The sequence below is a fragment of the Meriones unguiculatus genome, chromosome 8 (assembly GCF_030254825.1).
Source record: "Meriones unguiculatus strain TT.TT164.6M chromosome 8, Bangor_MerUng_6.1, whole genome shotgun sequence".
NCBI lineage: Eukaryota > Metazoa > Chordata > Mammalia > Rodentia > Muridae > Meriones > Meriones unguiculatus.
The window spans coordinates 119,760,566-119,787,154 of NC_083356.1; the positions used below are offsets into that span (position 1 = coordinate 119,760,566).

Consider the following 26,589-nt stretch of genomic DNA (forward strand, 5'->3'; position numbering starts at 1 on the left):
AAACTCAATTAAACCAATTGTTTTACCACGATAGGTTTAATTAATGACTAAAATTGGTTCTTTGGTCTGTCGTTGGTGTCCACACCGGTAGAAGTTTGCTCAAATATCTCTCCCTAAAAATGTCCTTGCACCACCATCCACGTACATACAGCATTCTAACAATATTTCCCTCACGGAATCCTAGATCTGGTATGGAAAGATCAAAGAGCAAATACATGATGGCCAAGGGGCATTTGAGAGTATTTAGAGCCCGTGCGGGAAGGTCTTGCACTCTCTGTCTGTCCAGCGTCCACTTTGCTAATCTTCAGCGTTGGTGATTAAATAAAGCAGACATGTTCCGAGATGGGAGACTAAACAAGCTTTCAGTTTACACTAACATGGCTCCCAGCATGGAGTTACACAGCTCTGAAAAGGAGGCCCGGGGCAGTAGATGAGTTGGTTCAATGGGCCTTGGCAAGAAAAGATGGCTGTCTCACACCAGTTGAATATTGCAGTTCTCTCTGGCCCCAGATATCCACATCAGCATTCTCAAGGCTGTGCCCTGGGTAGCTCACCAGTGTGTTCCGCCAGGCTGCCAGGAAGTACTAGCACATCCACTGTCTGCAAAGGCTGGGCACTGGCTTACCTTGAATCTTAAAGCCCTGGGTAGAATCTCTGTGCCTCTAAGGGGAAGAACCCCTCCCTCAACCCTGCAGGGGGCCTGGACTGGTTCTGAGTTTGTCTCCAGAAAAGAAAAGGGAAGAAAAGAAGGGGGATAGGAGAATTTTAGAATTCCATTTCTTTCTTTTTAAAATTTATGATAAACTTTATGTGTAGGAGTATTTTGCTCAAATACAGGTCTGTGCTCTGTGTACATGCCTGGCGTCCTAGGACCTCCCTAGAACTGGAGTTACAGATCGCTGTGAGCCAGTGTGTGGGTGCTGGGAGTCCACCCATGTCCTCTGGAAGAGCAGCTAATGCCCTCAACTACTAAGCCATCTCTCCAACTCCTCCTTCTCTTGGTAAAACGCCCCTCAAAGAGCCTTTTGGAGCAAACGCGCACGGGAGCTCCACAGTGAGGTAAGAACTCTTCAGTCTCACGGAGAATAGCCTAAAACCAGTTCCAACAGGTTCGCCCTCCTGCTGGGGGAACAGAGATAAGGAACGCTCGTGTGACTGGCCTTGATTGTGGAGCCAGCTCATCCCCTCCTTCCCTGTAGGTAAACCAATGTGTGTTAACATGGCCAGTTAGAGCATTGCTCTATAGTACCTTCTCCCGACCTACCCCCCTGCTTCGTTTCCGTTTCCCTGGCACTTTTGTGGTGTAAACAGAGGGTGGCCAGGGAGCATGCGGCTGTGAAGTGACCCACACTCTGGACTCAGCCGCCCAGCTGTAAAGCTTCTGTCCACCCCTGTTGGTCCACAGCAGGTGCCCCATTTCTCCTCGCCTCCATTCACCTATAAAATGGGGATGATTTCTTCATAGGATTGATTTTTTTTAGATTGCAGTGTAATACCACATAGTTGACGGTCATTTTTCATTATGGATTTACATAAAAGGAAGTAAAGCGTAAGGTTTAAGACCAGAGAAATCGTCGGGCAGCGGTGGCGCGCACACCTTTAGTCCCAGCACTCGGGAGGCAGAGGCAGGCAGATCTCTGCGAGTTTGAGGCTAGCCTGGTCTACAGAGCTACAGAGCAAGTCCCAGGACAGCCAAGGCTGCACAGTGAAACCCTGCCCTAAAGAAAAAACAAACAAACAAACAAACAACCCAAACAAACAACAACAAAGAAACAGAGAAATCCAGTCTTTTGGCTTGGATTACTAAAACATGGAATTAATTTAGAAGTTTTTCTTGAGCTATTTTATTAGTAACGGTTCACAGAACTTGATAAGGGCATACGGAACAGACAACTGCTCACATCTCTCTTCCCCTCTCTGCTTTGCGGGCCTAAAACTCACTATTCTCCTGCCTCAGCATCCCAGAGCTGGGATTAGACACGCCCCGCCCTCACATAGCTCTTGACCCGGAAGCTGTCTCTTGGGGTCACAGGAATCTCAGGGTCTGGCCTACTGTGGGAGCAGCCCTCGGGAGGACGAACTTGCAGAATGCGCCTCCTACTGCGGGCTGAGGCGAAGGTGCAGGAATCCAGCTTGAGCACCACCGCGCCCCTCCGCTGCGCCGTCCTTATGCTTCTGTTGCACAAATGCGGCAAAATGAGTAGCAATATTTTCATTGAAAACATGCCTCATGCAAATCAGTTTGGTAAATATGGAATTTAGCCTTTATAAAAGAGCACCTGTTCCCCCCCACCCCCGCCCAGTTCCTCCATTTAATTTTTTTTTTTTTTGCATTCAGACGCGCTCCACTCTGCCACAAGCCTAGTCCCAAACGCCGCCACAAGAACAGACTGGCTGGTTTTTTGAATCTAGTCAAACACCCACTCCTCTTTTCCAAGAGGGGAAAAAAAAAAATCTAAAAAAAAAAAAAAAAAAAATTAGAGGCACCTGCGTGCTGATTTTCTAGCGCCTCTGAAGAACATTTCCGTAGTAGCAAAACACACTGATGTTTTTAAAACGAGAAAGCCCTTCAGAGTTGGCAGGGTCTCGGTTGCCGAGGCAAAGGTGCTGGGCAGAGAGGAGGGGAGGCTCTGAGCCTAACGCTGCCCGGTACCGACAGGACTCGGGACACCCCTCAGCGGTGTGGTGATGGTCGGGTTAATGGCTCGCTCTCTACTCAGGAGCTGGATTTTAATGCAGTTGTGTCTTGGTCTGGGTGTGTTTTCCTTTCCCTCTCGCCATCAGAGGGCTATTTTAAAACCACAGTTAGAACCTGGGGAGAGGGGGCCCAATTCGACACCTTTGAACCTCGCCGGGGCCACTTCATAAGCTGAGATTTGGAGGGATTGCTGGGTGGGGACCGGCCGTCCAGGAGAGCCTTTCAGAGCTTTTCACGGAGGGACACAGATTCAGTTTCCCGAAATGGCGTCTTTGTGTGTGTGAGACCTATCAATAGAACTATCAAACTGTGAATATACAATTGAACTTTATTATCCCCTTTGATTTTGTAACTACATAGGTATGACAGACAGAAGCCGAGTTTGAAAGAACCTCACAATTGCCCACACGTCCTCTGTGTGAATCCCCCGGCTGGAAGTTTCTCTGTACATTGGCGTCTTCAGGTAGGGGCTGTTCCGGTACCTCCCACCGGCTCCTGAGCTCCGTTTTAATTAAGGAACATGACACCTCTTGGCTTTCTGTTACAGAGAGGCAGTGGCCTGTGTTCTCAATTGCAGCTCTGGCTATATTGTGTGCCTCCATATTTACCTCCCCGCACAACTTTCATGTCAAAGATTCTTACTTTGTGAGCCAAAGGTTTTTATTTTTTTATTTTTTTATTTTTTTTACCCCCTTCTTTCTTGTTTCCTTTTCTTTTCTCTCTGCTTATTTCTGAAATGGTCTGCACCTGAGATTCAAGAGGCAAGCTGTGCTCTTTCTGCCTCTGACATCATTAGAAAGCTAAAAGGTGGGAGCTGACCTTCAAATAAAAATGGTCGGCCTTAAATAAAAGTCCTGCTCACCAAGGGGTCTTGAGGGGTAGAGTGAAGGTCTCTGCTCACCCGAAGAATCAGGAGGTCAAACCCAAGGCTGCCACTTTTCCTCCATCTGGCTCCTTCCACGTTCCTGCTCGACTCAGGTTTTCTAAAGCTTTTCTCCCAAAGCAACATCGTGGCGAAAGAGATTCTCACAGACTATCCATGAACAGAGTGGCTGCTGGGAATGTTTTCGGTTTAAGCCTCTTGCCTGGAGGTTTCTGGAAGTAACTCAGAAAATGATCCCCCCTAAGTAAGGATGACACAAACCGAGACCACGGTCAGGCCTTCGATCTGCTTTCACACCCAATATGATAAGTGGGCTGTGCCAGAGAGTCAACAGGAAACCTTTCTGGCTCTCAGATTCTAGGGTAGCATTTGATGCCGAAGAACCAATGGAGAGACGTGGTGGGCGTGGTGGCGCATGCCTTTAATCCCAGCCCTCGGGGACGCAGAGGCAGGTGGATCTCTTCGAGTTCAAGGCCAGTCTGCCGGAGATGCCCTTCCCTTTAAACTATGAAAGAACAAGCCTCCAGGAAGCGCAGTGCGCGCCTAGTCGAATGACCGACAGGGAATTTATGTTTAATAAAGAAGCTAGGTTTATCACCTTTTTAAAAAATATCTTAATGTGCTCCCCCTCGGAAAGTTGCAAGACAATGCAAGCGCAATAGCACGTGTACAGAAGTGTGGCCGCGCTGATTATTATTTTATACATTTTACTCAGGCATAGGCATGGGTGTAAATATAAAGCAGACTCTCTGAAAGTATGTACAGCAAGCTGATAGCACAGGGAGGGAGGGTGTGTTAGGTGGTAATGATTAAAGATCGCCTTATAATTGTCTACAGTGTCTCAAGGTTCTCCAGGATGGAAGTTACACATTTCTTGCTTAATAATATAGTTTGCATAGATGATATTTAGGACACTGTCTAGATCAAATCTATAAACACATGTGCACATGTACTAACTCCTATGCCTAAAATAAGAACGGTCGGTATCATTGGAGATATCTAAATGTGTGGAAACTGAAAACTCAAACAGTCCTTCGGTACCCAGCCAGCAAGCTTGGCTCAGCTCCTTTGGAGCACTGCTGATGATTATGCTCCCAGCGGCCTGCCCTTCTCAGCCCCTCCCTACAACATTATCTCTGTCTTCACAAACCTCCTCCCTCTCCCCAAGCTGTTTAGGGAACAGCTTGATGGATCACAGAAGCTGACATGACACCCCCCCCCATACATACACCCCGCCATTGTCTCAGAGAATAAGCCTGAGTCCCTTACCCTGTTCTAACCCCCTACCCTCCATGCTCACAATCTCCTTCTGCTTCTTGGCCACAAGCATCCCCGGGGAACCTGCTAGTGTCCCGGGTCCTGAGATTCAATCCTGCATTGCCTTTGAGTCCTTAGACAAGACACCATTACTCCAAAACTGTAGCAGCTGCAGCTGGGAGACAGGATTCTGGGATGTGCAATATTTTCCACAGTATCCCTGAGGGAAAAGGAAACCCATTTCTCTCCCATGTGCCTCAGCCACTGAAAATGGCCCAGACTGTCATACACTCATAGATCTTGAAAGGAAAGCTATTTCAAACTATTCATTAGACATCTTTAGAAGGTGGCTAGCCTTTTAGTCAACAATGTCACTTACAGTCTTCCCAATGAGAATAGTCAAAAACAAACATAAGGATGTGTGCAGAGATATTCATTGTACTATTGCTTATGGCAAAGTCCAAAAGTGGTTAAGTGAAGGCGGAGTCATTCCATGTAGGGATACTATAGAGCCATCAACAGAGAATGGAAAGGAGGCAGAGAAGCAGCAGAGAAGAGCGGAGAGAGAAGGAAGGGTGATGTGAATTGTGGGATTGTGGTTGTGACTGCATTTTAAGGAAATTACCAGGAATCAGAATTGTCTCATGCACATGATCTCTATGAAAGAAAGAAAGAAAGAAAGAAAGAAAGAAAGAAAGAAAGAAAGAAAGAAAGAAAGAGAGAGGAAAGAAGACCCTGGGGAACAGATAGAAGACTACAGAGAGAGGAGAGATGACATGTGGTATCCAGGGAAGAGAAACGCAGAGTTAACTGGCAGAAACGCCGCCAGCCAGGCATCACTCTATCCCTGCAGCCACAGCAATGAAGAAAAACCGAGAAGACAATTTGGCTGACAAAGTGGGAGGCAGCATATCACACAGCTGCCTTTCCCCACAGCTGGACTGGCTTTGCAGTGCTGACAGTTTGAAAAAAAAAGGAGAGAGAGAGAAGGGCTGGCAGGGGAGGGAAGAATAGGACCTTGTCTCAGGCTGGGAAGCAGCTGGGATGTGACCCTCACAGGGAGCCCTGGTTTGATCAGTACAAGTTACTGATTTACCTTGAATTGAAGACCTATAATTTTTAGCTCTAATGAAGTTTCCATTATGTTGGAGTTGGGTTTTTGTTGTTGTTGTTGTTGTTTTTAACTTCTCCCCAGGACTTCTAGTAGCATTAAAAAACAAACAAACAAACAAACAAACAAACCCAGTATTTATTTCTAGGTATTTTATTTCCATGCTTTGAAAACTCTTTATAAACAAAATCACTGTGATACCCGTTTTCTTTACTCCTGACTGTAGTTACTAGCTTCTAACCACACCCAAACAGCAGTAAGTAAACCGTTGAAAAGCTAAGCTGACCAAAAAGAGAAGAAAGAGAGAGAGAGAGAGAGAGAGAGAGAGAGAGAAAGAAAGAAAAAGAAAGAAAGGAAAGAAAGAAAGAAAGAAAGAAAGAAAAAGAAAGAAAGGAAACCTAAGCTGACACACACAGAAAACGTGAACTCAGAAATTAGCTAATTACTCGATGAACTTCAGCTGGGTAGACAATCTGCCACATTGATACCACTTAAAAAAAAAATTCCTCTTCATAGCTGTCCTTTTTCCCCCTTCTCAGTCATGGCCCAAAATATATGAATGACATCTCCAATTCTCTCTTTTACTGTGGCTTGAGTCATCCTGCTACTGCTATGTAGGTCAGAGGTCAAGTAGTTTGGAGCATGATATTAACACGCGGGCTCTGAGAGTTCTCTGTTTCCTGGAAGCATCTATTTTAGAACTCCTGCAGGTGGCTCTGCCTCTCACAAAGCATGTCAGATGGTGCAAGATGCGAAAAGGTTCAAGGGCTTGTAGATTTCAGATGCTTCTGTGGAGCCTTTTCATGAGTCTCTGCTATTGTTCAACGTAATTTTCATGGCTCTTAGGGACTTAAATGCAAGTGAGCAATTTTAAAGAAACCAAAATATGACAAAGGGAATAATGGCCCACTATTCTGAAGCATTCTCCCCTTGTCTGTCCTCCAGCTTCCAGCCGCCCTAGCTGGTGGATACAGCCAATATTTGAGAGGGGCTGAAAACTTTTTTTTTTTTAAGGGTTTGACCAGTCCAATTTAATAAAGCACCCAGGGCACACATTAGATTACCATAAATTAAAGGGTTGAAAAAAAAAGTAAGTACACGACATTGAAATGCATTGTATGACTGGTGGGCCAGGCTCATTTGATTGGCTTAGTACCAACTTGATTGTAATTACAATCATTGTAAAGAGAGGCCTTCAGGGAACTGGGGAGTTAGCCTTTCCTGCCTGCCTGAGGAAGACTTCAGACTTTAGAATGAATGGTAGATTTTATTAAACAAAGCAATACATAAATTTCTTCCATTTTATTTTTACTCTATTGTTTTCTTTTCCTAGAACTTCCTCACGAGTTTAAGAAATCCTTTCTTTTTCTTTGGAGTTTTTTATTTTCTACTCCATTTTTTGTTTGTTTGTTTGTTTGTTTTTTCTCCCTGTATAAAATAACAATGATGACAGCAATGACGATGATGATGATGATGGTATTTATTAAGTAGTGGCTACATTCAAGGCTTGGAGCTAAGCACTTTATACATAACAATTCATTTCAGACTCACAACTGCCCTCTGAGATCAGACTGGTTCTTATTTTCACTCTCCAGATGAGGGCATTGTCCCTGGTCTATAGTTAATAGTCAGCAGATTCAGGCTCAGAACCTAAGGTTTCAGCACTTGGCCTCGCCCTCTTCACCAGTGCAAGCATCCCATCTGTACATTTTTCAGGCTGATAAAGACGGATCTATTTTCATACTCATCCAAACAGAAAACCATTTGCATAAGAAGGAAACTGTCCTGCTAATACTCACTCGACTCAATTATGGTTTTGATTCATAATATTCGACACAATAGACACACAATGCCACTTCCATACTTGATTGTGGCTTTGAGAGTATAACATTTCTGTACGCTTGTTCGCTGGTTTGTTAGCTTGCTTTTTAAGAATCACTTCACTTGATTTGCAGTCAACCTTTCACAGTGGAAAGAGCCAAGGAGGGTGCATGCTAAATTAAACCAAAGTAGAGCGCACTTGTCAAGAGCTTCGTGAAGAAAAGGAAAGATTCCTCCTTGAGCAATGCTCGCCCGAGAAGTTTGTTCCAGGAACAAGGAGACATGAAAACAGCAATGTAGAGGTCTCCCTTCAGCCTTCCCCATATGAGCACTTTCGCCACGTGCCACGATGAGAGAGAAGGTGGTTAGCAGAGGGGAAAGTGAAGACACCCTGTGGTTCTAGTATTGTTTCTATTGTACTGCTGTGACAAATTCCCTGACAGAAGCTACCGAAAGAGGTGAAATTTAATTTGGCTCATGGTTTCAAAGGGCTTAGGTCATGATCGTGTGGCTCCATGCTTCTGAGCCCGTGGTGAGCAGAACATCTTGGTGGTGGTGGTGGTGGTGATGGTGGGTTGTAATGGTGGGTGATAGTGTGGTTGGCAGTGGTGGGGAATCTTCATGGTGACTGAGAAGCAGTGATCACAACAAGGAGGAGCCCAGGTTTAGATAGTTCTAGCCACCTGCCCCAGTGACCTACCTCTTCCAGGTCTTAGTCATCCTGGAGCAAAAGAGAGTTGCCTTGTTGTTAGAGCGTCAATAGAGCCCCGTTAAGGGGAACCTTTTCCTCATCAAGAGAACAAAATCTAAATTCTGAATAACTCAGAAGAACATCTCTTTTTCTTCCCTCTCCTGAGCGCGCTGTCCCTAACACTTTGCTTCCTCACACTTTCTCCAAGCTCTCTTCCCTGCAGGCGGCTTTTGGCCCCGCCGTCTGCATGCACACATGCCTGGTGCCTGTAGAGGCCAGAGGAGGGTGGGGCTGGAGTTAGAGGCAGTTCTAAATTGCCCTGTGGGTGCTGGGAACAGAACCTGGGTCCTCTGCCAGAGTAGCCAGTGCTTTCAAGAGCTGAGCCATCTCTCCAACCCTGTTTTTTTCTTTTAAACTCCAGTAAAAATCAGCCTTGAGGTTTTGTTTAAATTTGTTCTTAGAATTTCTTATTAATGAAACTAAGAACACCAAAAGGGAACCCTGATTTCCCTGGTGTCATCTGGCAACCATGAAGGGATTCCCTAAAATTATGGGTATGGGGTCTCTTACAAGTCTCATTCCCGCATGCCGTGCCCCCTTCCTCTCTTCCTCCTCTTCTTATAAAAGTGATATTTTAAGAATTAGCTGGCTATGTGAATTGCCCAGCTCCTGGACTGTCCCTTTCTTTTGACCACAGCACACTGGACAAGCCAGATAAAAAGCTCATCATTTGTTTTTTTACAGTGGCCACCAGAATACCCATACTGCTCTAGTATTTGACCAAATCCCCATAACCACCTCATTCCCTGTGGAAATTAGTTAATAGTTTCCTATTAGATAAAAAGTGTCATTGTAAATATAAATACCTAATGTAAATACATAAAACTTTGCTCTCCTTTTAGGAGGTTAAGTTTACAAGGCCAGGTTCACCATTGCTCAGTTATAGAGAACGACCCAAGTATAGACAAAATCCTGCCAAATGAACTTGAACTGTGCTTTGTGCTTGGTGATTTCCTGAGACAGAGCAGCCTCAGGGCTTTCAGCGTGCTCCCGTTAATGCTGTCTCTGTCTGAAAGAAGGCTTACCTAGAGTGGCTCTGCCCCATGTCACCTAGAGTAAAATACCTGCCATCGATGAAACACACTCAGATGCCAGCTCCCCAAAGTGGACCAGCCCCTCGGGACTTCACACCCAACAACCACAATCTGAAGTTAAGAAAACAGAAGCACAGAAAGGGCAGGTTACGAATCTACTGTCACATAAGGAAGAAGAGGAACAGGTCAGTTCAATCACAGAATCTTGGTATTCTCAAGGAGAGAATGAAAGCTGGGTGTGGTCTTGCCTAGGGTAGCCCCTGCCACTTTTCAAAGGCTGAGATCTTCTAGGCCTGACCCAGGCCTCTGGCCACCACTCAGCTTATAGTCAGCTCTGACTGGGAAAGGGGTGAGCAGTGTGGGGATCAAAGAACCCCGGGTGATCCCTGTAAGTCTCCAAAAGCACAGACATGTCCAAAGTCCTGCCAGTGTTAGGTGGAGGCCACTAAGCCTATCTCCTTACTCCATCAATCCCCACTTTGTTTCAATCCTTTCTCTTGGGCGAAAAGGTCTGTCTTCTTGTCTAGGGACTGTGTCTATGTCCTTTTGACTCAGAGCATCCTCACTGATGTGCCACATGATCCCCTAATTCCAATACTCACTTGTCTTTCAATACAAGAGGATGCCTTAGAGGGATTCTGGAGTCAAGGTTAGGTCTGTGATTTGCAGGTCCCCATGTAAAATGAAAACATCTTTAGACACTAAAACATGAAAAATTTTCCTTTCTCCCATAGTCTTTCTCATCTCATGGTATTATTTATTTATGTATTTATTTAATGTCATCTTAGAGAAAGAAAAATTTAAATTTCAAATTGTTGACATGAATCTTATCATTCGTCTTTAAATAGTTTGATGTCACTTTTAAATGCAAATATCAGAACATTTACCATGGATGTGGATTCGTTGAAATGGCATGATTTGTATTTTGCAACTCTCAAATGCATATGTAATTTGCTCTTCCCTGAAGATGAAAACTGTTTGCAATACACAAAACCACTATGAGTCTTTCTTTTGCTTCATTCTACCAACTTTCTATCTTCAGCTTGCTAATGAGGAAGGGCAGACAGAAAGGATAACCAAACCTTGGGCAGAGTGCAGGCAATCATGAAAGAAGGGGAAATTAGTAAGACCTGGAGAGGACAAGAGCTCCACAAGGACCAAATATATCTGGGCACAGGGGTCTTTTCTGAGACTGATTCTCCAACCAAGGACCATGCATGGATATAACCTAGAACCCCTGCTCAGACGTAGCCCACGGCAGCTCAGCATCTAAGTGGGTTCTCCTAGTAAGGGAAACAGGGACTGTTTCTGACATGAACTCAATGGCAGGCTCTTTGACCCCTCCCCCACGAGGGAGGAGCAGCCTTGCTAGGCCACAGAGGAGGACTTTGCAGTCAGTCCTGAAGATACCTGATAAACCAGGGTCAGATGGAAGGGGAGAAGGACCTCCCCTATCAGTGGACTTAGAGAGGAGCAGGGAGGAGATGAGGGAGAGAAGGTGGGATAGGGAGGGAGTAAGGGAGGGGCTACATCTGGGATACAAAGTAAATAACCTGTAATTAATATAAAAAAATAAAAATTATATATTATAAAACTATGCTTGCCCTGTCTTTCTCTTTCCTTTGATGCCATTGTTTTCAGCAGAAGTGGTTGAGTAATATAAATGACTTGGGTAAGAAAATGGTACTATTTCTTGGCCATTTATGTTCTTCTTTTCTATGTTGGAAGCAAAATCTGCTCAAATAGAAAGTGTGATCTCACCAAAATAGAGATATAACAGATGTGATGCTCTTTCTTAGGATCTTCTCATCAGTCTCAGCAAATGCCTGCACATCAAGGGGCCATGCATGGGAATGTGGTGCTCGTGGTCATGGTAATGTTACCTTTGAGTAGGGTTTCAAGGAACAGTAGACACACATACCCATTGCCTCTCCTGCTCATTCAGGTTTCACTCATTGGAAACAACCAGAGAAACGATTCCAGTCCAACTTTGACAACCAATGAACCCACAGCCTTTTCCTTCCTCTCTCTTCCATTTCCCCTTCCTTCTTTCTTACTTCCTGAACTAGATCCACCTTCTCTGCAACTTTCTGAAATGATAGATGGAATTTCAAGGCTCACAGGAATGGGTGTAACAAAAAATTCCCATTTGTCTTCCTAGTAGGAAAGATGGTGGAAAATGCTGGACATGCCACCCATTCCACCCCAGGATTTTCTTTTCTCTTGTTCTCCTTTTCCTCCTACCCTTCCACCCGCTTCCTCTCTTCCCCTTTCTGTCTTATTTTTCCCTCTCCCTCTCTTACCCTCCTCTTCTCTCTCTATTTTCCTCCTCTCCTTGTCTCTATATCTCTCTTCTTTCTTTCCCCTTTATTTCCCCAATTATCATTCTATCATCTGTCTGTCTGTCTGTCTATTCATCTATCCTCTATCCTCCCACTTCCCTTTACACAAAGCTCCTTGTAAAGTGAAGGCTGGCCTTGAGTTTATAATCCTCCTCATGAGAAAAGCTGTGTGTGTGTGTCTAACTGTGGTGGTAACTCACAGGACCCATCGTAAAACTCATTAGCTAAGGAGAGGCCCCAGCGGGAGCTTCCAAGATAGCTTCTATTGGTCAGCCACTTTACTGGCCACCTCACTTGGTGTATGTAGAGATCAAACCCAGGGCTTCATACATACTTGACAGGCGTCCTACCGGCTGAGCTACATTCCCATCCTCAATTTATACTATTTTTTAACTTCGAAAAACAGAGATTTCCTATGTGCCTGGCACTATTCGAGAGTTTTATAATATAGACTTACTCCATCTTTACGATTAGATGAAGCAAGTAGCTATGGGTGATCCCACATTGTACAAAAAGCCTCGAACAGAGAGAATACAGTGACGGCCAGAGGCACCTGGCTGGACAGCGGCACAGGCAGGCATAAGCTCAAGCAATGTGACACACAGCACAGCCCTGACCGCTCACAGTAAGACACGCCGCCACCAGGGTAGGCAGAGGAACCACAGCCATCGGCCCAGTCACTCACAACCTCGCGGCTTGTGCGGCCACCCTCCCAGAGTGCTTAGAGATACCACAGGCTGCCTGCTGACCTTGCTCTTGTCCTTCCTCCAGTCTGGGTCAGTGGTGGTCCAGAGGGCTCCCGCTGTACTCCTTACCACCCGCACTGTCTGCCTCTGCACTGTGCTTTTTAAGTCTCTTCACCTCAGAAACATTTTCCATTTTCTAATGACACTTTAAATTCCATTTCTATTACCTGAACATCAAGCACAATTATGCCACTCCGAGTTTCTTCTCGGCAATTAATGCAATCATATGATGCACCACTAATGCCAGCCAGGATCCTTACCACCGAATAGTATGAATTATCATATTTCTATATACATTTGCAAATCTCTTATTAACATTCCAATCCTGTGTATATTTTTCTTCTGAAATAAAAAAAAAGCCCACTCTATTAGTTTTCTGGAGCTGCTGTTATCAGCCAAACTAGACAATTTTCCATGGCTGCTGTTGCAGAGAAAAAACAAGTCCAGTCAGGTCCTCTGAGAATTTTTTTTTATCCAGCCAAAGAAGGTCCAATGAACTGCCAATATTGTTTCTAAGACCACAAGACTGTCTCCATATACCGTTTGTATTTCACAGATAATCTGGAACAAATGTTACGACTTATTTTCATGTAACTCAAAACACAAACAATATCTGATATGCTGGGACAACATTTGACCAATTATTTTTCAAGATGATTATCTAAAGAATTAGCCCAATGTTCTTACTGCTAAATTCTGGTTTTATATATATATAGACATGTTCTGTCTATTTAATATAGACACATACACACACATATCACCCGCCCACACACTCACACATATCTCTCTCTCTCTCTCTCTCTCTCTGTCTCTGTCTCTGTCTGTCTCTCTCTCTCTCTCTCTCTCACACACACACACACACACACACACACACTCACCCACGAGGACATCAGCTGGTTGAGAAAATGACACAAAGCTGCAGGCTCCTGGTTTTTAGCTAAAAAGACATGAAAGATCAGTGTCTTGTACCTGGGACTTTTGTATCTTTTGTTATGTCTGACAGAAGGATTTCCCAGATATAATCTCACAAGTGTAGTTAGATTTAAGGTTTATAGTTCTTAGTTCAATTTAAAGCAGAAAGGAAGTTTAAAGTTTGTTTAACCCATAGTTCTGAGGGATGAAGGGCCTGTATGGGGTGATAGGGTCCTGGAGCCCCACGGGGTATTACATGACTTATAGCTATTTTTTTAATTGCTAAAAAAAAATTGCTAATGAATATAGTCATGTAATCACTACTATAATCATAACATGCAGGTTTTAGTACCTCTGAATTGTCCTTCTCCTCTGGAGTACACCCCTCTCTTGGCTCTGGCAAATGCTATTTTCCATCCTTTAGCTTTGGCCTTCACATCCACAAACTTTAGACATACTGTTCTCACCTCTCTGCAACATACCAGAGATACCCAAGCTTTCCTTCCAGCTACCGAAGCTTTTTCTAGCCTGCTTCTCCAAACACTTCCAAATTCCTTCCAAAAACCGGTTCTAAGGCTTAAAAATCACATGGTCAAATAAAGGCAGAGCAGCGATCCTTTTCTGTCATCAGTTTTCTCTTTTAGTTACTTTTTTTTTTCTCACTTGGCCCAAAACACCAGACACAAACAGCTTAAAGGAGGAAGGATCTGTTTTGGCTCTCACCACGAGAGGGCTCAGGCTATGGTTTCTTGACTTCATGCCCTTGAGTAGAATGTCGTGGCAGTGGGGACATTGGTGGAGGGTCATCTTTAATTCATGGTGGACTGATCGCAGAGAGGGAGGACAGGACCAAGGATCATGTGTGTCCTTCAGAGATACGCCTCTGTAACCTAATTCCTATAATTAGGCCATGCCTCCTAAAGATTCCAAACCCTCTAAAAATAGCCCACCAGGAGACCAGCCATTCAAGATACGAGCCTTTGGGCCACACCATATAGTCATGCCAGTTCAGGATATCAGCCTCATCACATGGTGGTTTGCAAATATTTTCTCCCAATTTGTGGTTTTCATCTTCTCTCTAATGTTTCCTTTGCTACACAGCTTTTTAGTTTTGTGACATTTTCTGGGGTGTGTGTGTGTGTGTGTGTGTGTGTGGATGTGTGCATGTTCTTGTGGAATCCAGAGAAGAACAACAGGTATCCTGTTCAGTCATGCCTTGTCTTATTCCCTTCAGATAAGGTTGCTCACGGGCAGCCAGCAAACCCCAGCAATCCTCCTGCCTCCTCACAACACAACACTGGAGTTAAGAGACACGTGTAGCCATATCCAGTGGGTGCTGAGTCTCAGGTTCAAGAGCCATAGCAGCAGGGCTCTTAGGTCCAGAGCCATCTCTCTAGGCCCCCACCCCCAATCTTATTTTTAATTTTTGCTTTGGCTACCTATGCTCTGGGTGTCACATTCAAGACAACTTCGCATTGCGGAGCCTTTACCACAGTTTGCTTCAAGCAACCTTACAATTTCAGAACCTGCATGCAAGCATTTGATTTATTTCAAGTTAATTTTTAGAAGTGCTGTAAAAATCCAGTTTCATTCTTATACACATATATATCTGGTTTTCTTAACAGTGTTTGCTGGAGCTACTGTGCATTGGCAGTTTTGCTGGAAACCAATTGACTGTAGATGTGTGTGCTTCTTTCTGGGCCTTTGACCTGCTTCATTGGTTAGCGTGTTTTATGCCAGTACAGGTCACCATAGCTTTTAATAGATTTTGAAGCCAGTCAGTATGATCACCATCTTTTTACTCAAGATTGACTTGGGTATTTGGCATCTTTTATGGTTCTATATAAATTTTAGGATTTTTTTTCCTTCCTATGGAAATAGCTGAACTGACACTGGGGAGCTGAGATACAAGGTTGCACAGAGCCAGAACCAGAACATCATGAGCTGATGTTACAGACCAACAACTGTGTGTGAGAGCTTCAAAGCAGAGGGTGTGCACAGAAAACCAGTCCCAAGACTCTGTAATACACCCCCTTTCATTCCAGTTTGAGAAGGCTGTCATTCCTGGGAGAACCTGCTAGAACCGAGGCTAGGGAGGAATCAGCGCATGCCTTCTGTGGTGTGTATGCTGGGGCCAGATGCTGCCCATGGGGAGGAAGTGGAGGGAACCTGTTGATGCCCTCGGGAGATGAGCCATGTTAGGCATGTGTCCATCCCATGTCGTCTGAGTGTCTCAGTTGTCCTACCATACCACCTGGCAAAGCTGCATCCAGAGGTGAAGACACGAGGGCCCAGCAGAATCAATTCATTTTCCCAGAGTGGCAGACGTAGCATTTCATTTCATATTGATCCAACTTTTCCAAGCCTTTTGGGGGGAAAAGTTGTGTTCCGTGTTGTACACTCGATGACACACATGTGGTATATTACCCACAATAAATAAGTCTTTTAAAAAATTGCATTAAAACCAGGCTGGAGAGGTGGCTCAGTGGTTAAGAGCACTTGATGATTTGGTTCCCAGCACCTCCATGGTGGCTCACAGCTGTTTATAACTCTACTTCCAGAGGATCCAATTCCTTTTTCTGGCCTCTGTGGGCCATACATGAAGGCAAAGCACTCTCACATGTAAAATAGGTCTTTTTTTAAAAGTTACATTAAATCATTCACCACGTACTCAGAAGATGTAAATAGCTTTGCGGAAAAAAAAAAAAAACAAAACTCAAAACAACTCAAAGCGAGCCAGTCTGCATTCTCTTCCATTCTGAAGAGTAAGCCTAGGTCAATGAGTGTAAAGACTTCATTTAGAGAGAGTGAGTCCAGGACTTGACTGAACATGGGAGAGGAAGCCGAGGAATTTCACTGGTACAATGATCAAAGTGAGAGGATGCTCTCATTCATCTGGGTTCAATCTGACATCTCTCCTATTGTCACGAGAGCCCCGGGGAGCCTCCATGTGGAAGTCATCTCTCCCGCCCGTGCTTAGGAATATGCTTCTTGCATTTGGTAGAGAACAGCTGGATTGGGTGAGTTCTGAAAGCTCACTGGCGGAATTGTCCAAGCCGGGACAGCATTCTAAAATGCCATTGTTTCTAAACAGATGTCAGGGTGAACAATTTACTGAGAAATCTCAGCTCTGGCCTCTGAGCAGTGAGGAGTAGTCTTCCTGAGAAGAGCCCTTCTACATTCAGCCCGCCCACCTGCCTCGTGCTGTTAGGAGAGATTACCTCTCTGACCGGTGACTCTGTGGTCCTCAATGGATTAGCCACAATCACTCTTCCCACTGTATGGGGGCCGAATGAGCAGGCGCCAGCCCCCACAGTTCCTTGGCAAGTGGACAAGGCTTGGGTGGCTCCCTGTCCAGCCTCATCTACCAACAGAGGATCCCGAGATAATTTCCTCTGGCTTGTGTACCTCCTCCATGCAGCAGCTGGGAAAACATAGCTTCAAGACTCACCTACCATTCATGATAAGCAATGAGGCCCCAGAAAAATGAACCACAATTTCCACATTTTTCTGGAAGCAAAGGATTTGCTCTCTCTTTCTGCTTCTGCTCTGGTGTTATGCAGGAGAGACCAGCACATTTGTCAGCAAGGCGGACTGACAGCTATTCAGGCAATGTCTAAAGTGCTGCATTTGCCTTCTGTCTTGAAGATACTCCTGATCTTTTCAAGATTTTGTTGGATGCCTCTTTGACGGAATCTGCTGTAGGTAATTCGGAACATGACAGAGAGAGTGGGAATTGAGAAATTACAGGTTAAAAGAAAGAGACAGAAAACTTTGGAGAGTTTCAGGAGGGCATTCGTCAGTACTGAAAGGCTCAAGTTTATTCAACAGCTCCCTTTTAAAGACAGAGCAAAACAAGTCACATAAATACAAGGACGGGGTTTATGGAACAGTCAAACTTGTTTTCATAGACCACATTTCTGTATGGCAGACAAGGTCCAAGGTCTCACAGACAAGTTAAAGAAACTTGGCAAACCTTCTTGCTTATTTTTGTTTCAAGGTAAAGGACAGGGTGAAACATGCCCCTCGCTGAACACTCAATAACAAAGCAGCCTGACAAGCAAGCAGCTCTCCACACACATAGCTTGAGAATGAACTTTGGCTTCCTACACCCTTTCTGTTGACTTTGAGGAAGGAAGCAAGCAAGCGCTCCTTCCTCTCCCATCGTTATACAAAGACTAAAGTTCCTAAGTACCTCTCCTCCAGACGGTAGCCCTAGCTCGTTTGAAGCCCTGCCAACAGAGAGATGGAAAGAGGTCATTTTCAGGATGTATTAAGGAACATGAAAGGCTATAAATCAGTCACCAGTTGTCTTAGCTTGCTTTCTGCTGCTGAAACAAAACACTGGCCAAAAGCAACTCGGCAGGGAAAGGGTTTATTTGGCTTACATTTCCACACCACAGTCCATCAGTGAAGGAAGTCAGGCCAGAGACCTGGAAGCAGGAACTGGAACAGAGACCCAGAGGAATGCTGCTAACTGGATTGCTTTGGCTCATGTTCAGCCAGCTCTCCAGCCTCCCCAATATATTTTTAATGATTGTTTGGGAATTTTACCCCATGCACTCCGATCACACTCACTTCCCAGTCCTCCTACATCTGCCCCCCTCCCTTGTGACCTCTCCCTTCAAAAGAAAAAGAAGAAAGGTGGGGAGAGTGCATTTTGAGTTGTCTGTATATCACCGGAGCATGGTCAAACTCCCATAGTCAGACCCATAGGAAAGCTGAGTCCTTCTCCACCTGCACCCCCACCAAAAGCCATCAACGGTGAAGAGCTTCACCTTAGCATCCTCATCATGATTTTTAAGAGTGTCCTTTGATGGCTTCCTTTTGGCTGTTGGCAGGGGTTGTCCTTCTTCCTCAACTGTGCATCTGCGGGCATCGATATCACTGTAAAAGTAGCCTCCTCGGCCTTTACAGGGAGCAGGTGCACAGATCCTGGGCTTCTATGAGGTTCCTGGCAGCAGCGCCAACCATGAACATCCACGTCTCCAGATCAGCATGTGCCTTGACTTCCCAATGTTCTCCCACGGCAGTATGGCCAGCGGACATCAACATGGTGCCCTGCTGAAGCACAGGCCAGGGACCAGCATGGCCTCCAGAAGCACGGACCATGGAGATCTTTTGAAGAGGTCCAACCCAGTAGAAGGACCATGAGTCATTTTGAACACCCTGTCGCTGTTCAAAGCCAGGGCAATCCTATGGCTGAGTAGCTAGTTCTGGGGGAAAGCTCCAGGCTGCTACCGTTCTGCCAACCTTACTGGGCAACAACCTGCTCCTCCATCAACGGTCGCCTTCTCTCACACACAGCTGTCGAGTCTCTAGTTCCACCGCGCAGGCACCACGCTGTTCCTCCATCTTTCCAGCCTCTCCATTGCATATTCACTCATCACAGTGGCGCTGGAAGCCGCAGTGTGCCACAGAGTGTACCCTTTTGACCAAACAGCTCTCCATGAAAATGTTCGTTGCAATGAGTCATTGGTCTGGGTCAAGGCCTCTGGCTTCTGCCACACCATCGACACTAGATCCTCGCAGAGACTCCTCTCGGATAGCCTGCTGTTACCAGAGTCATGCCGATCCTGCAGCTTTTGATCTGTAGGACGGGCCCCTTCACATGCGCCAGTAACTCATAAATGGAGTTGCGGTGGGCCAGCTCAAAGCCCTGGATCTGGGCCCGAGTGGTAGCTGAGCTGGTCAGCCCAAGCCAACTTTCACCTAGCACCAGTGTGCACATCACACACACATTCACACAAGAGCACCTCTTCACTCAAGGCTCAGGGAAGCCATTGTCTCTTTAACATCCCTCATCATCATTTTTTTTCTTTTTACATAAAACACATGGGGCCTACTCCTGACTCCAACTGGTAGGAGAAATCCAGGAATGAGAATAGAAGCCAGGCAGAAATTCTTATAGGCTAATGAGAAAAACATAGGTGTTACTTCAGTTTTTGTTTTTGAGACAGGGTCTTTGTTATAAAGCCTAGGCTAGACGCAAAAATTACAATCCTTGTGCCTCAGGCTCCTGAAATTTTAAGATGTTACATAGATTATTTTGCTCTGAATTTGAATTAAAATATGTAGTACCTACAATCAAAATAGCATAATAGTTCACTGTATCTCAAAGCACTATACATTGTGTTTCTGAGAACTGAAATTAATGTTAATAAAAGAGGATAGATGCAAGAAGCCAGCCTGAGTGCTTCCTTCACTTTCATTTTATTACAGCTCCATTCTTCTTCCTTCCCCTCCTTTCTTTCCCATTCCCTTCTTTCCTTTTCCTTCCTTCCTTCCTTCCTTTTTCATTCTTTTTTCTTCCTTTCTTCTTCTCTCCAAACTAGTCATGGTTTCCCTTCCCTGAACCTGACTCAGCAGGGCCAGCAGCTTCTGGGGCGGCAGGACTGGGGCAGAGGAATCTTCTCAGGGCTGAGGAAACTGGTGAGGCATGTGTGAACTTTAGGGCAGGAGTGGAGGAGAGTGAGTGAGGAACCCGGGCCAGGCCAGGATAAGAAGTGACAATGTGCTGGCTGTGGTGGTGCGCACCTGTAATCCCAGGATTCGAGAGGCAATGGCAGGCAGATCTTTGAGTTTGGGGCCAGTCTGGTCTATTAAGTGAGAGTTTCAGGACAGCCAGAGCTACACAGAGAAATCATGTCTCGAAAAAATTAAATAAATAAACAAATAAATAAATAAGTGACATGATGAAGGAGACTGGGAGCCAGCTTTCTCACAGCTGAGGAAGAGAGCTATGGGTACGGAAGGATCAGGGCCTTAAATGAACTTGCTGTGTTGGACTGGAATAGAAATTATTGGGGTGAATTCACAATCTTTCATATTTAGGTAGATATTCAAATACATGCAGATATCTGGGTACGCCTACATAAATATGCAAGTATGTTCTAGTTTTATCCAATGATATACTCCAGAAACTATGAGAACACCTACTGTTGTAGAACTTTGTTTGTAACACCCTTCTCCATTGACAAGATTGATGAATTTTAGGAGAAATGACAGAGTTAGGGGAAAAAAAAAAATACAAGATGGACCTGAAATATCCCGTGATTACAGAATAAAAGGAACTTCAGTGTCAAAAAAAAAAAATCAAGCAAACCTTGGTGGCACACACTTTTAGTCCCAGCACTCAGGGAGGTGGATCGCTGTGAGTTCAAGGCCAGCCTGGTCTACAAAGAGAGTCCAGAGCAGTCAAGGCTACACAAAGAAACCCTGTTTCAAAAAACAAAAAATCACCCAGAAAACCACTTGAAGAGGTTTGAAATAAACATACATGGGACAATTTGAGTGTGAAAATAAGCAGTGCTGTACTAGGTCACAGCCTGCTGAACAGATTTGAAATGTATGGACCTTGTTGCTAGGAATAAACAAACAAAGAAACAAACAAAGGAAAAAGTCACTTTCCTCCAGCAAAACGTCAAGTAACAAAGGTAAAGGTAAAATTAGAAATAGCAAAATGTGGCAACTATCATGGTGATTTTCTATTCACACAAGAGTCATCTGAGGATGAAAAACGAAGTTGATTTTAAAGGGCAAAGTGTTTACCCAACTTCAAGGTCACTCTCCCCAAGATAGTTATCAATCACACAGGACTTTACACAATGACTTTAGAGGGAAGAAATATGGCACAAAACATCTTGACTACGTGACCACAGTGAGCCTCACCAACCACAAGACATGGGCATTGTGTCCCTTCCTGCCGTGAGACTGAGGGAGACGTCTTGACTTCGATGTTCTGGTGTAAGAATACAGATCCTTGGTTTTAGAGAAGAAAGTATCAGAGGAGTCCAAATGGACATAAATCTACAGAATTACTGTCCGGTGCTTCCTAAACTTATCAAAGTCACAAAAGGCAGGGAAAGCATGAGGAGGAGTGTCCCAGATTTAGGAGACTAAAGAGATAAAGAAAGAATGTGACAAATAAACACTTGTCATTCTAGGTAGAATTAAAAGAACACAGAGGGGGATTTTGTTGTTATTGTTGTTGTTGTGACCTTTATTAGACAATTCATGAAATGTAAATAGAGTCCTAGGTTAAGAGAGGAAAACTATCAATATTAATGTATTGATTTTGATGGTTGCTCTGTGATTATGTGGGAAAGTATCTTTTGGATAGACCAGATAAAATATTTAGAAGTTTTCAACTAGCTTTCAGTTAATTCATATCGGGAATTATGAATACATATATTCATACATATATGAATGTATACATACACATACATATGTATGACGTATATGTACGCACACACATATATATTCTATAGAATGAACACACCTATAGGAAAAGAGTGCTACAGCAATTTACCATGCACATCTAGGTAGAGGGTATAGAAATATTCTTCTTTTCTCTTTCCCGTAAGTTTAAAATAATTTCACAATGAAAAGTTTAAAATGACAAGAGGAATTGCTGTGATTCATTCCTCAAGGGCAGAGAGTTAAAGGGTGGTGGGATCTCTATAACATCCTCCAAAGTCTGTGACTGGCCAAGACCTTCTCTCTAAAGAGAAAGTTGGGTGGGACAGTGGTGATGCACACCTTTAATTCCAGAACTTGGGGGGCAGAGAGAGAGGCAGGCGGATCTCTGTGAGTTAAGGGTCAGCCAGCCTGGTCTATAGAGCAAGTTCCTGTCTTGAAAGATAGTCAGAGAGAGACAGAGACAGAGACAGAGACAGAGAGACAGGCAAGGAGAGATAGAGAGTGAGTTGGAGGTTTTTTTTATGTATAAGTAAGCCTTTGGACCACTCACCATGCTGAAGTTAATGTTTCATGGAGAAGACAAGCTGTGTGGTAACAACCCTCACATCACACATCACTGTGTGCACACTGACAAACACTAGGCATCTAGGCACTCTGTGAGGTTGTGTTCTTGCATCCTGCTCTTCTGTGGGGAGGAGTCTGCCTACTCCTCTACTCCTCTACGGACTGAAGACGCCTCTACGGACTGAAGGAAGGGTTTGGTCCCCTTTCAGGAACATAGGAAAAGTTGGAGAAAACAAGCAGCGATTACACTTGTCTTAGCTCTTTACCAGACTGTAAAGTACTGGAGGGCTTTGACCATTCCTTAGCCATCTCAGCTGCTTCACAGGGAATGGAATGCTGCTGCTTTTCAGAAGCCACAATCCGATCTGGGTGGCGGGGACCCCCCTTTCTCTTGCCAGTGAAAACAACTGCAGCTTTTGCATCTCAGCGTTTGCATTTCTCCTGGGCCTCTGAAGCAGCCCATGGTGGGGGCTGCATTTCTTGGAGGACCATGTGGCTGGCCACCAAGTCACCTTTGGCAGAGATCCTTCCCCTTGGTGGGCCGCCATCGCCCTGATGAAGTACAGCTGGTGGTGTGAACGGTGCCATTTGTGTTCAAATGGCTCCTACCCTTGCAAAACAACAGTTCCCTCACCCTCTACAGCCCCATTCCCAGGCCAGACATTGGCTCGGGTGGCTTCCTGTCTGGATGGGATGAGGCCCCCCAGGGAGTTACAACCAGCAGCTGCAACCCATGCCGTTGATAGAGAACATGAAAACCTTACCCAGAGTGACAACGGAGGCCTATGTGGGTTTCAGAACCACGTAGTTCTCAGGGGGGAGAGTATATTTAAGAGGAGCCTGACACGAATTTGTACCACTGGACAGCTGTCCTATGTCCCTCTGGCTCAGTTAGGCACGGAGCGTGTTAGAAGTCAGCTTTCAGCACCGTGAACTCGGAGCAGCTCGGAACAAGTGGTGGCACCTCCGGCGATACTGGCCAAAGCATGCAGAGGCCCAAGACTTTCACTCTAACACAAAAGCTGAGGTCCCCCGCCATATAAGCGTTTGGACCACTTACCATGCTGACGTTAAAATGTCATGGTGAAGACAGAAAAGGCTGTCTAGTAATAACCAGCATGCCACACCACTGCGTGCACTCTGCCAAACATTCAGTGTTCCGTGTGGCCATCTCACTTGACCCTGCTGTCCTCTGGGCCAGTTTCATGTCTCTCGTGTGGACTGAAGACACTGAAGGAACTGATGAGAGCCATGGAACTAGGAAGTAGGGGAGCAGTCCAGATTTGAACACTGAGACTCAGATGACAATGTTAACAGCTTTGGTCCGGTCTTTCAGAGATGAGCAGTTTTCCAAGAAATTTTGGATTGCCAAATATAAAATGAGATTGGAAATACTTATTTGGGCTGGCTAGGGTGCCAGCAGGAACAGGTACGGCCAAAGGGTCGACGTGGCAGAGAAGAAAGGAATGTATCTACCTCCTGTGAATCGGGCCAATTGAAAATGTGTCTGCTTACCTTCCCCACCCCACCCCCACCCCCACCTCCGCTCCCGCCATCTTGCAAGATGGCAGGTAAAAAAAGCCAAGAAGCTGGATAGAAAGCAGAAGAAACCTACAGCCAAGTGATGGTGATGCTGCTGCTGCTGGCTCCCCAGACAATTGTGCAGCCAAAAAGAGTGACCCTAAGGTTAATAAAACCCTAAAAGGGGCAGCCCCATTGCAGCTGGAACCCTGTTCTGGTTAGAGGAATTGGCAGGTACTCCCAATCTGCTATGTATTTCAGAGAGGCCTTGTACAAGAGGAAATATTCAGCCGCAAAATCCAAGGTTGAAGAGAAGAAAAAGGAGAAGGTCCTTGCTACAGTCACAAAACCAGTTGATGGTGACAAGAATGGTGGTACCCGGGTGGCGACGCTTCAAAACTGCCTAGGTATTACCCTACTGAAGACGTCCCTCAGAAGCTGCTGAGCCACTGCAGAAAGCCCTTTGGTCAGCACGTGGCAGCATCACTCCTGGGACCATCCTGACCATCCTCACCAGTTGCCACAGGGGCAAGAGAGTGGGTTTCCTGAAGCAGCTGGGCAGTGGCTTGCAGCTTGTGATCTGACCTCTGGCCCTCAACAGAGTTCATCTGTGCAGAACACACCAGAGGTCTGTCATCGCCACCTCTACCAAAGTTGATATCAGCAAGGTCAAAATCCCCAAACACCTGACTGATGCTTACTTCAAGATGAAGCAGCTGCAAAAGCCCAGGCACCAGGAGGGTGAGATCTTTGACGCAGAGGAGAATATGAGATTACAGAGCAGAGCAAGGCTGATCACAAAACTGTGGACTCGCAGATTTTGCCAAAGATGAAAGCTGTTGCTCAGCTGCAGGACTGCCTTCAACCTCTTTTTCCCTGACAAATGAGATGTATCCTCACAAACTGCTGTTCTAAATTACCAATGACCCAGTTAAACAGCTTTATACGTTTAAGAGGAAGGAAGGAAGGAAGGAAGGAAGGAAGGAAGGAAGGAAGGAAGGAGGCAAGGAAGGAAAGAAAGGAAGAAAGAAGGAAGGAAAGAAAGAAAGAAAGAAAGAAAGAAAGAAAGAAAGAAAGAAAGAAAGAAAGAAGAAAGAAAGTGAATTGTGTCTAATCCCTGAAAATGATGAACACCTTGGGATTCAGGCTCCGTTAAGGATATAATCACAATGCTTCAGGGGAGTTATTTTAGGCCCTCACACATTTTTTTTTTATCTGAAAAATTAGGAAGGATGTTGTATGGAAATGTTGTTTGTATTTCCTCAGATGAGGGCATGAGATGAGAGCTGTTCCCAAGCCTTTCTAAACACTCGCTGCTGGTTCAACCTAAATGCTCTGGCCTAAACACCTCTCCAAGCTGACTGTTTCAAACTGGCTTCTCTCACTTCTGACTTAATTGCTCCAGCTGGCCTCAAACTAATTCTGGCAATATGTTTTAATCATCTGGTTTCTTATTCTCTGGTTCATTCTGTCTTCACCTGTGTCTAGCTTGTTCTCTCTGCAACCTGTCTCTGTAAAAATGTCCTGGTAAGAAACTCTCTGTACAATATTCTTCTCTCTCCCGGTGCTGCTCTTAAGTAACCTCTATTTCCTGTCCTGTTCTCCTGAGATTTGGGTGTAGCCTATCTCTGATTCATTCTGTCAAATCTTTCTCTGATTTGTCACTTTGTCAGCCCCACAATTAGATGCCACTTTCAAACTTTGCTGCTTCCTTCTATAAACTTAATTTACTTTCATTGTTGGGATTAAAGGTGTGTACGAAGGGCGTGTCTGTATTCCAGCCGGATCATACTGGAATCCAGAGTGTCTGCCTTCCAGCTGGATCACAAAGCCCTAGAAGGTCTTTGGATAAGATCCCTTGCTGGGGCAGCCATGTTGCTAGATTGAAATTCCTCTACAGTTTTATCTGTTTATTTTGTTTATTTATTCTGTGTGCTCATCCATCAGTAAGAGTGGAAGTATTGTTTCAAAAAAAAAATGGCTACACATATATGCAACATTTCAAATAACTAATGGGTTAAAGTGTTTGATGTGTTGTTTATTTACTTCCATATATTATTACTTTCGGGTAATGATGAGGATGTATTTATCTATAAGCTACTAATTTGATGCCACTTTGCCATGATCCCTCGTTACTTTTCAAGATCTGATTGGGAAATGCTGACCAGAATTTTAAGAGCTGTGTTTCAGCAGTGCAATATGCGTGGCGCATATTCCCTGAAGGGGTGCTGTTTAGTGCACACACATGCCTGAGACAGCAAAAGCACTCACAGGTTACATCCAACTTAATCACTCACACACAAGTCCATTAAAACGGCTGTCAAGAATGAGTTTTTAAAAATTCACAATGCTTACAAATTATGAGATGAGCACCAAGACATAAAACTTGACTAAAACAAACATGTGCATATTTCCCGTTCTTGTGAATAGTCTTATTTACTTTTGGTTTTGTTTTTGCTATTTGTTATTTGTTTTGTTTCGTGTGTGAGATAGGCCTTCACTGTGTAGTGCTGGATAACCTAGAATTCGTTAAGTATGTCAGGCTGGCCTTGATCTCCCAGACATCCATCTACCTATGCCTCCTGGGTATCCAACTCATTTTTATAAATGAAAAAATAAAAATAAAAATTACAAATTATAAAATGAGCACTGAGACATATATTAAATTTTGAATAAATCATGTATATGCGTATTTCCCATTATTTATCCTAAGCCCATTTACTTATGTCCTCTATCCCCTTAAATGA

The 26,589-nt window shown here is 44.6% G+C and overlaps 1 pseudogene; it reads left to right on the forward strand.

Annotated features, from left to right (window-relative positions):
* Positions 1 to 2,088: 2,088 nt before the first annotated feature.
* On the forward strand, positions 2,089 to 24,757 carry LOC110551570 (large ribosomal subunit protein eL6-like; annotated as a pseudogene).
* Positions 24,758 to 26,589: the final 1,832 nt, after the last annotated feature.